The following is a 10,934-nucleotide window of genomic DNA, read 5'->3' as shown; positions in this document are numbered from 1 at the left end:
GTTTGGTAGCTCTGCAGCACAGATAAAAATGACAACAGGAGTCATAGATGACCTTTATGTATACGCCTGTATATGAGCGTTCAGAGGTTGTGCATCCCTGCTTTATATTTCATATGGTAATATGAAATAGAGTTAGAGCAGAGATGCAATGCTTATTTACTCAAACAAAGCACACCTGAGACTTTGAGGGAAATGAATAGTAAGTTCTAGTCACACACACCTTTAGAATAAGTTGAAGAATAAATGCACTGCTCGGAAATTTCTTTATCTTTTTCCAGCAGCCCCGGATGCAGGGCCGGTTCTAGACATTCAGAGGCCCACGACCCCCAATAAAATGCACTTGATCCTAATCTTAGGTCTTGGATCCCAATCTTGGATGGCCTGAGGATGAGCAACATTTTCATTTTTGGTTGATCTATTCCTTTAACATTTGTGTTCATCAGTTTCATTATTCATAGTTTTCTGCGGCAACTAGTAGCACCAAACAGAACTGCAGAAATACTGACTAAAGTCAAACAAGTTCCATTTTTGTTAACGCCGTTGGTTGAGCCAGTGTGGTTCTTTCCTCTCTAGCTGCTTGCTGAAACAGATTAATACTCTAAAAGCAACCCTGTTTAGTATGACGAAGGAAACACGTGAAGTGAACGTAAGACCAGAGAAGTGCTGCCTGTGATAACGACATCATGTCAGATGAGTAATGCTCACGAATGGCCTTTCAGGTCAGATTAGAATCCTGTTGCCTTGACTTAAGTTAATTGGAAATATTGCAGTGGCACATTTATGAGCTTATACGCTATACTGTGAGAAAGATTCGACGCTAAACTATTGGCACAGATGCTTTAGGCATGACATCATCAGACACATACAAAAACCATTTCTTTGGTGTAATAAAGCCAGCCCTGACTGATCAATAAACGCCTAACGAGCCATAACTCCAAAAGCATTGTTTCTTTGATGAGAAACCCCCATTCTGTCCCATTATTGATTGATTGAATGAATGAATGTCAAGTCTGTGTTTTATAATAACTTGATAACTGGTGTCTCAGAGCCTGGCCTTCTTGCTGTAAAACTCTTTTATTTCAGACATAATCCTCAGACTGGCTCAAACCAAACCAGATTGATTAGTCACATGATATTGGCAAATATGGCAGGCTTCAAACGGTGCACTTTGGTCCTGCGCCAGCTGCCACTGAAATAACAAATAGCTTTCTCCAGATATTATAGGCCTCCATGATGTCATGGTTTGGCTGACAGTGGCACAAGGACACAAATATTAATATGTTTTCTAAATAACAGCGTTCCAGACTGGCTGTTCAAGTGCTGGCGACAAGTGATTGTCTTTATGAGTGAATCACTGAATCATTCATTCAACCGATTTATTAGAAATGAGATATTAACTGGTAATAAATTGTTTTACTACTACTGTTAAATTGGTACATTTTATTGGTGCATATAATCCACCTGATTTTTCAACAAGTGAGCTGTTTTCTGTGAATGTGTGAGACTTCCGGTTCATTAGCCGCTGCTGGGGAATAACGAGAACAATAACAACGTTCAGTAAACGGTTCAACTGTTTAAGATAATACATTAAAATAATGTATATAATTTACAAATTTCCTGCTCTTACAGGAAAAATAAGGTGGACATGTATATGTATTTTTAAAAACGTTTGCAACTGCTTTTTATCACTTAATTAGTAGCACCATAATTACTAAAGTGTCAATTTTGCAATTTTATGGTGAACTTGTTACAGTGTAATTATACATTTAAGTGATTAGGGTTTGGTTTAGTTGCATGTAATTATGCATAATTTACTGCTATACTATAGTAAGTACATGTAACTTGTAACAAGGACACTATAAAATAAAGTGTTATCCTAAATTGTGTTTCAACGGGACTAGTGAGCAGACATTTAAAAGTTTATTTTAAAGTGCAAAGTTTGAAAACTAAAATATATAAATAAAGCTCTGCAAAAACTTGCCTTGCATTTTTACAACACTCATGTAATACGAGTCTGATGTGTGTGTGATTGAGCTGGAGTGCAAAGCAATATCACACTGCCTCCAATAACTTCTCAGAAATATCTCGGATGTTGTGAAATAGATGTATGATGCTCCTGAGGTGATGCTGATCAATGTTGGTTAGTAAAATGTGGTAACCAGTGCACTAGTGTTAGCTCAATTCGGTCCGGGTTCTGAGCGCAGACACTGAAGCGCACACACACAGAAAGCGCCTCTCACAGCGCGCGAGTACTCTCTCGCGTCGCATGAACGGAGAATCACACACAAAGTGATGTCGAATTGTCCGTTTTGACGAGTATTCACGTAAACACAGTTGATTAAGTGAACGTAAACAGTAGGGAGAATGTGTATCAGTACATTGCATCCATTGCAGCTGTATCATAAAGGCATGTTGTGTGTCACCGCAGTTAAATCGGTGTCTATCATGATAAAACCTTCATATCAAACCCATATAATGAGTTTTAGAGGAATGCTTACAGTAATAAATGCACTGTAACTAAACCCATTAGATTGCAGCCGACTAAATTTACTGTAGATTTAGTCGACTAAAATCTTATGATATTTAGTCGACTAAAACTAGACTAAAACTAAAAACAATTCAGATGACTAAAATATGACTAAAACTAAATGGCATTTTAGTCAAAAAAACTAAATAAAATGTTGTTGTCAAGACTAACACTGCAGCGCACCAGCATGCATACTAATGAGCAGCTATGTCTTTCCATCACTGTGTATTCTTCACTGTGCTCTTCAATCTCCTCCCGTGTCGTTCTGAGGACTCGAGTGGACGGCTGTATAACATTGATTATCCTCTTCGCAGTGCAGTCTTAAAAGTCACTTTGGGATTAGCAGCACGAGAAGCCGGCAGCTCTCACAGCCCAGACTCTAAATTGATTATAAAAATGCCAGAGTTTGTGACATTGTTCCGTCCTGAGGGAGAGACTGGAGGATGCAGAGGCCTACGGCTTTCACTGCGGCTGTGAAGGTCTCCTCTCTCTGGAGGGAAGATGTGGTTAAGACAGTTTAGAGAGTGCTGGACTGTTGCGCTCACCCATCGATTGTGCTGTTGACCTGCTTAAAGCGGCTGCTTACCTGCTGCTGCGGCTCGTGGAGAGAAACAGCTGCTGACGGGAATGACAATGTGGAGTGAGGCTGTAGATTCTCATTAACGTGCAGAGCTTAAAACAACGTTGAGTGCATGTTTGTGTAAACATACAACATGCTTTTAATCACTGCAAAATAAACAGAGAGTGGCCTGTGTGTGTGTGTGTGTGTGTGTGAGAGAGAGAGAGAGAGAGAGAGTGAGTGTGTGTGTGTGTGAGAGAGAGAGAGAGAGAGAGTGTGTGTGTGTGTGTGTGTGTGTGTGTGTGAGAGAGAGAGAGAGAGAGAGAGTGTGTGTGTGAGTGTGTGTGTGTGTGTGTGAGAGAGAGAGAGAGAGTGTGTGTGTGTGTGTGTGTGTGTGTGTGTGTGTTTTTTGGGGGTCCTGTAGGGAAGACAGGAAGATGATGGAGGAGAGGAGGGTCATGCAATAACATACTCATATATCTCATATAGCATTCGATTGCACTCTGTCCACGGCGCCTTCTGCTGGAAATGTCAGTGACACAACATAATGAGAGAGGCACTAAACAAGATGTCACGCGTGCATGACTAATGTGGTCCGATGGGAAACGGCTTATTTTTCCCATAGATTATTGTCACACACTCGTGGTGAGGTGTTAAGAGCATTTTCATACTCACAAATTGTGTTCAATAGCAAGAAGATTCACTATTGAAAAAAGAAATCGTGAGTCATTCATTTGAGCACTGAATCATTTATTTACAAACCAATTAATTGAATCAAACTGGACTTCATGAATTCACAGAGCGTGTTTGATTATCCGCCTCGGCTTCCATTAAATGTTGTGAAAAATATAATAATGCAGCATTTCGAAACACTAAACCACAGGCTAATTGTTAGAAAAAGCAGCTTATTACTGGAAAATCACTATTTCTGTGATGTCATGCTGTTTGCCCACAGTTTATTCTGGAAAAGCTGAACTGCTGTGATAACGCCATAGCAGTGTTCTGATGAATCATTTAAGAACTGAGTGAATGAACCGATTCACTAAATTAATCAGACTGAGAGGAACGATGTGAGTTTGATCTCGTTAAATATTATCAGAACTAAATGAACCAGTTAATAACCAGTTTCCAGCTTTTTAAAATAATATTTTCACTCTGGATTAAGTAAAACGAATAGATTCTGCAAAACAATTCATTTTTTGTCGACCTGCGAGAAACGTGCCACAAAATCATATGGGACCATAAAATCGATTTAGATTTTATTAGGCCATTTCAAGTCTCTGTAGATTTTATGTAATGTAAATATAAATGTAATTAATGCAAATGTTAATTTAATGCACACTTAAACATTAGAAAGAAACATTTATGGCTTCACCATAAAGCTGCAGACACAATAAAATGTGATGAAAAGCGCAGCATTCTGACATGATTCAATGCTTATCATAGGAAAAAAATAGCTTCTTACTGGAAAACTTTACTATTTCAACAAAAAATGTCATGTTATATCAATGTTTGTTGGAAAATGTAGCCTGCTACTGGAAAGACTGTAGTGTTTTGATAATGACCTTTAGTATGGAGAAAGCAGGTGTGTTGACCGAGCGCCATATTCCTCTGCCTATAATCTTGAGTCAACAGCATTTCCCAGCCCTCCATCACGCGTATTTACCCAGTAAACACTCACTTAGGCCTGCTTGTTTACCCCCGTCCCTCCACACACACACACACACACTCTAACACACACACACACACACACTCTAACATACACACACACACACACACACACACACCCACACACACACACACACACACACACACACACACACACACACACAGCTGTCCATGTGAATCAGTAGCTCACACTCTTTTGTTTCTCAAAGCTCCGGCACAGTTAAACGAAACATCCTTGAGCGTCTGCTTTGAAACGGACTGCAGACGTATTGATTCTCTGCAGTGTGGAGGTCTGCTCGGTTTATATGGAGGGTTTGAATGAGGCTGTAAGGCTCTGGCAGGTTTACTTTCCTCCCCAGACAGGTAATATTGTGGAAACGGGACGATGGCCCTTTCCTGCACCCGCTGTCCGCTTCAGTCTCCCGCATTATGCTGTTTAATCACAGTATTCGATCCTGCGTATAGCTTCATAAAGCTCAACATTCACTGCTTCCTCTGTCCTCTGTCCTCTACTCACAAACACAGACCCGATGTGCATGCACAGCTTTCACGGCTTCCCAAAAGTTCATCTCAAGCAGACAGAATTACACTGTGAAGCAAACCAGTGTCTGCGGCATGAGAATGAGTACAGACAGCAGCTCTGAGAGACATGCATTTAAAATAAAATGAGCATTAAAACAGTACAAAGGACACAATCGTCCATGGGGAACAACTGAAATTGGGACAAGTTTGGTCCAGTTAGTGCTGTCACTGAATAACTAATACCCTTGTGTATAGAATTGCACTTTAGCATACTTTTAAAAAGACGGGAGTAATAATACTTTAAAAGAATAACCTTAAGTGTGAACTGAATGTAATGTTTTCAGACTCTTAATTGCATGTTATTTACAATTAAATGAAAATGTATTATAGTATAAATTTATATTAAATGCAATTAGTTGAACTTAAGAGTGTTTTGACCCACTTAAGTAGACATAAATTCTATTGTCTATAAAATATGGTTAAAGTTACTGAATGTGCTGAATGTACTGACAAGCATTTATGATCAACTAAAATATACTTTAATGCCATTTCTATTCAAACTACTATGTCATGTGTTTAAATATATTTGCAATGAAGTTGCAGTTTAGTACATTTAACATATAATAAAATATATTAACTTTATTATTTACATTATTATTATTAAATGTAATATCCAATATTGCACTGCCGTTAAAATGATAATCAAGTGTGTGCTTTAATATGTTAGTCAACACATCTAAATAAGTGTACTTCTTTAAACACAACAAAAGATTACTAAACATAATGATTTTACATGTACTTTAAAGTAAAAAAAATTTTTAAAGTCTCTTTTTAAGTACGTGGCCTTTATTTCATGAATATTATATTGTCTGCAAGCACTTTTTTTTAAAAATATACTTTGAAGTACACTACAAGTGGACATGCATTACAATGAAGCACACTTATTTTTCACAGGGATATATGGGTAGTGACTTAGTGACCCAATTCATTTACTTTTTTTTTTCATTTACTTCTTGCTGTTTTGTATGTAAACTACATGCTTCAACCCAAAGTACACTACAAAGTCCAGAATGCCTTGCATGCAGTGGTGTAGTGCAGCGTATACTCTAAAAAATGCTGGGTTTACCCAAAATCAGACACATAATTACTAGAGGCATCAGCAATAATCAAAAGGTGAACATTTATTAATAAGCAATTTAATTCATGTTTATAAAAAAAAACGAATGTTCTGATATTCAATGTAATTTTGAGCAGAACTGAAAAGGGGGAGACGGGATAGTGTGTAAAGTTTTGTTCTGTTGCGATTCAGAAGAGTTTGTGTTTTGGTGGTTTATGTGTTTCCGTCATGCTGAAGAGAGGAGCTTGTGTTTGTGCTGTATCTGAAAAACAACATCGAATCCCTCAAACTTCCACTGAGGCATTTTTCCAAAACATCATCTTTTGTGGTTCACATTAGATGTGAAGATGAGACATTAGAAAGTCATACTAGTATGGACTGATACGGGACGAGCGTTTCTGAGTACTGACACACTGTGTTTTTTATATTTGTTTACTGGTCTAAATGGCAAAAAATGTGCAATTCAACCAGTGTGGTCATTATAGTCTACCAGCAAATGACTGTTATGTTAGTTTGCAAGCCTAAGGGAGACACATGGGATGAGTTAAACAGACATACTGGAGCAGCTTCAGTCTCCCCTCACACCGGTCCCACAGTCCTCCATCATTTTGTTCTGAGGTGTGGAAATCAGTCTCTTTACACCAGAGGCAATGTCTTTGGCCGTCCTTGAGCACACACACACACACACACACACACACACACACAGACACACACACAGAGAGATTGGAAAAGGGTGTGCAGGTCCATCAGGGTTTTTAAGCTTCAGGGACAACCATTTGTATTCCTCTCACACTGATGACAGTGTGTTTGTGGATGTGTGTGTGTGTGTGTGTGTGTGTGTGTGTGTGTGTGTGTGTGTGTGTGTGTGTGTGTGTGTGTGTGTGTGTGAGAGAGTGAGTGAGTGAGTGAGTGAGAGAGAGAGAGAGTGTGTGTGTGTGTGTGTATATTTCTGTCTGTACAAAAGTATAAACACACACACACACACACACACACACACAAAGCTAAACATATAGTTCTCCTTTTCATATCTACTTTAAGTGCCTCAAACAAAACTTGTACCTCCAGATAATGTAATATAATATTTCATGACTGTGTTTCTTACCACACTTAAGCCTAATGAATTTCTCCACTTAATCAAACACCATCTGGATAAGCCTACACATGCAAACCTTGTTGCTCTGGTAAAGGGGGTGGCTTTGCACTTATTTATCGCGACAGTTATAAAATCTGTCCAATTTCTGTTTCTGAGCCATCATCTTTTGAAGTCTTGGCTGCACAACTCAAAGGTTTAACTCCTACAGTTGTTGTAATGATTTATAGAACACCTAAGTTATCTGATTTGTCTACTTTCATTAATTAATTTTCTATTATGTTAACAGACTTATGTACCGAATATTATGTTATTGGGTGATTTTAATATTCATTATGATAATACTACTAGTACTCAATATCATGATTTCGAATCAGTTTTGGATAGTGCCGACCTTGTTCAGATTGTTAATTTTCCAGCACATAACAACGGTCATATTTTAGACCTAGAATGTTGTTCTGGTGTCATGCCTTTTAATTTGACTTTTACTGAATATCCTATCTCAGATCATAATGGTTTTAATGTTTCTGTTCCATTAGCAAAGGCCAAACCACAACGCTGTGTTTCATTTCATAATATAAAAAGTATAGACCTTAATGATTTGCATGGAATGAAATCTGTGCTGTTTTAATTCTTCTACATCTGATTTGGTATATTTTTACCATGACGATTTGTCTCACATACTTGACATTGTGGCTCCTGTGAAAACTCGTACAGTATCATTTGTTCCGTCACCAAACGGCCATGGGTCATCGATTGGAGAGATTGTGCAAGAGAACTGGTCTTGAAGTGCAGAATATCTAGTCTCATAAGGCTGCACTTAATACAGCTAAATCATCTTTTTATGCCAATATCATTGCCACTGGACAGAGTAATTCAAAGACTTTGTTTAGCACTGTTAACAAACTGTTGAAGCCTTTTGACAGGGTTTCCTTCTCTCCCACTCAATGTGCATCTTTTGATGAATTCTTTAGATCTAAGATTGACTATACATCAAGAATTACCTAACTCTGCTTTAATGTTTAGTGTTTATCAAACTGGATACAATCAGATCTGTTGCTCTGTAAGTAATCTTGCTAATATTGAGCTAATTTCAGTAGATTATATGACTGAATTGATTATGAAGTCTAAGTCCTCCACGTGTTCACTCGATCCTTTACCCACTGTTTTAGTTCAATCTTGCATCCATTCAATTTCCCCTATTATTACAGCTATAATAACTTCTTCATGATCTACTGCTACTGTACCTTCATCATTAATATTGGCTTCTATTACTCCCATTCTTATGATTATTGGTACGGATCCTAAAGATTTTAATAATTATTGGCCCATTTCCAACCTTTCCTGTTATTTCAAAATTTCTTGAAAGAACAGTAGCAACTCAATTTGAATTACTTTTCTTCAAAGTATTGACCTCTACGAGGATTTTCAGTCGGGTTTTAGATCAAAAGATAGTTCAGAAACAGCTCTCGTTAAAATTACAAACAATCTTCTTCTTGCAGCTGATGGCCTTCTGTCTATTTTTGTTGTTTTAGATATCAGTGCCGCATTTGACACCATTAGTAATTCAGCATTATTAGATCGATTGGCTTGTTTTGGGGTGGCTAATAATGTATTTCTCATCTTAATTAAATGATAGATAATAGTTTGTACAGATTAGGTCTGAGCACATTTTAGTTACTCACAGTGTTCCACAGGGGTCCGTGTTGGGTCCACTTTTATTTATTATTTATATTTGACCTCTTGGTCATATTTTTCTCACTTATGGTATTCATTTTCATTTTTACGCCGAGGATACACAACTGTACATATCTACAAAACATAATATTTCCCACCCCCCTCTCAGACTTACTAAATGTTTGCAGGATGCAAAGAATTTCTTATAGCTCACTACCAACAAATCTAAAGTCCTTCTTTGTTTTATATTGATTGTATTTTATCAACTTTTGTTGAAAGGCGTCCTTGAGTGCCGTAAAAAGGCACCTATAAATAAAAGGTATTATTATTATTATTAAGTAGACTTTAAAGTAGCAAAATAATAAAAGTAGTAAAAAGTGCACTTTGTAATAACGTCAATTGAAAAGTTTTAAAGTACATTGTAAATCATTGTGTTTTAATCTTTAAAGAAGTACACTTACACTTTTGATGTGTTGACTAACATACAAAAGCACATGCAAAGCACTTGCTTATAATTTTAACTGTAGTGTGTTGTTCAATACTACATTGAAAATGTATATATGTTAAATGAACTAAATTGCAACTTCACGATTACAGATATATTTAAACAAATGACATACAAGTTTCAACAGAAATGACATTAAAGTATATTTAAGTTCATCATTAATGCTTGTCAGTACATTCAGCAGTAACTTTCACCATATTTCTAACCATAAGTAATTATGAAAGGTGTTCATCAAAGGTTTTTTGGTACGATTCTAAGCTTTAGTGAGTGATAGTGAATGCTTTGTGATTATGAATAAGTGCATGCATGCATGTGGTTGTCAGACTGCTCAGCTTGTGTTAGCGTGTCCTTGTAGCATGTAGCGTGTTGCGTGTGAGAGGTCAGAAGCGGGCTGAAGACCTGCTGTCTGGATCTGAGGAGAACAGTTGGTTCAGAGGAGAGAGGAAGGTGAGCCAGACAAAGAAAAGAAGCAAGAAAGAGAGAGATTTGAGAAAATGAGATTCGAGGGCTAAGCTGTTTATTGTTGCTGGCAGATCATTTGGACATAAAGCAGCACAGCACTGATGGGAGACCAGCCAAAAACAGCATGAAAGTGTGCACAAAATATCACATGCAAAGATGTAAAAACTAATTGATAGTTGCAAACCAAAATGCTAAACAATGGTTTCATTGGTCAACTTGCTGAACAAATAGCACTGCAAAGGCTGGACCAGCATGAACAGTTAGCATAATTTTAAAAGTGTACTTATAGCAGAAATAATATACTTTAAAAGAATATACTTGTGTGAACTGAATGTAATGTTAAAAAAGTGTACTTTTTTAATGCATGGCAAAAGATTATTGAAACATAATGATTTAAAATGTACTTTAAAATAAAACTTTTATTTCGACATCTTGACATCTACTACAAAGTGCACTTTTTAAAAGGCTACTTAAGTGTGTTAAATAACAGTCATGGAAGTGTTTCTCTTTAATTCACTTAAGGTGCCTTTTATTTCAGTAATATTATATTATCTGCAAGTACAGTTATTCGTATAAAATACGTTTAAGACTTGAATTACACTACAAGTGCACATTCAATTCAATCAAGCACACTTCTTTTTCATAAGGGCAGCTGAACCAGATTAGCTCTTCTCTGTACTGCTTTTCAGCATGGAGTAAGCATTCATGAAGAGATTGTTGAAGACAAAAATAAATGTGTCTGTATGTGACTGAGAAAAACACTCATCCATCATATTCAGAGCTTCCTGTAGTGTGTGTGTGTGTGTG

This window comes from Sinocyclocheilus grahami, unplaced genomic scaffold (assembly GCF_001515645.1).
Source record: "Sinocyclocheilus grahami isolate Dianchi unplaced genomic scaffold, SAMN03320097.WGS_v1.1 scaffold271.1, whole genome shotgun sequence".
Classification (NCBI taxonomy): Eukaryota; Metazoa; Chordata; class Actinopteri; order Cypriniformes; family Cyprinidae; genus Sinocyclocheilus; species Sinocyclocheilus grahami.
The sequence above is the reverse complement of the archived record's forward strand: the minus strand, read 5'-3'. Positions refer to the sequence as shown.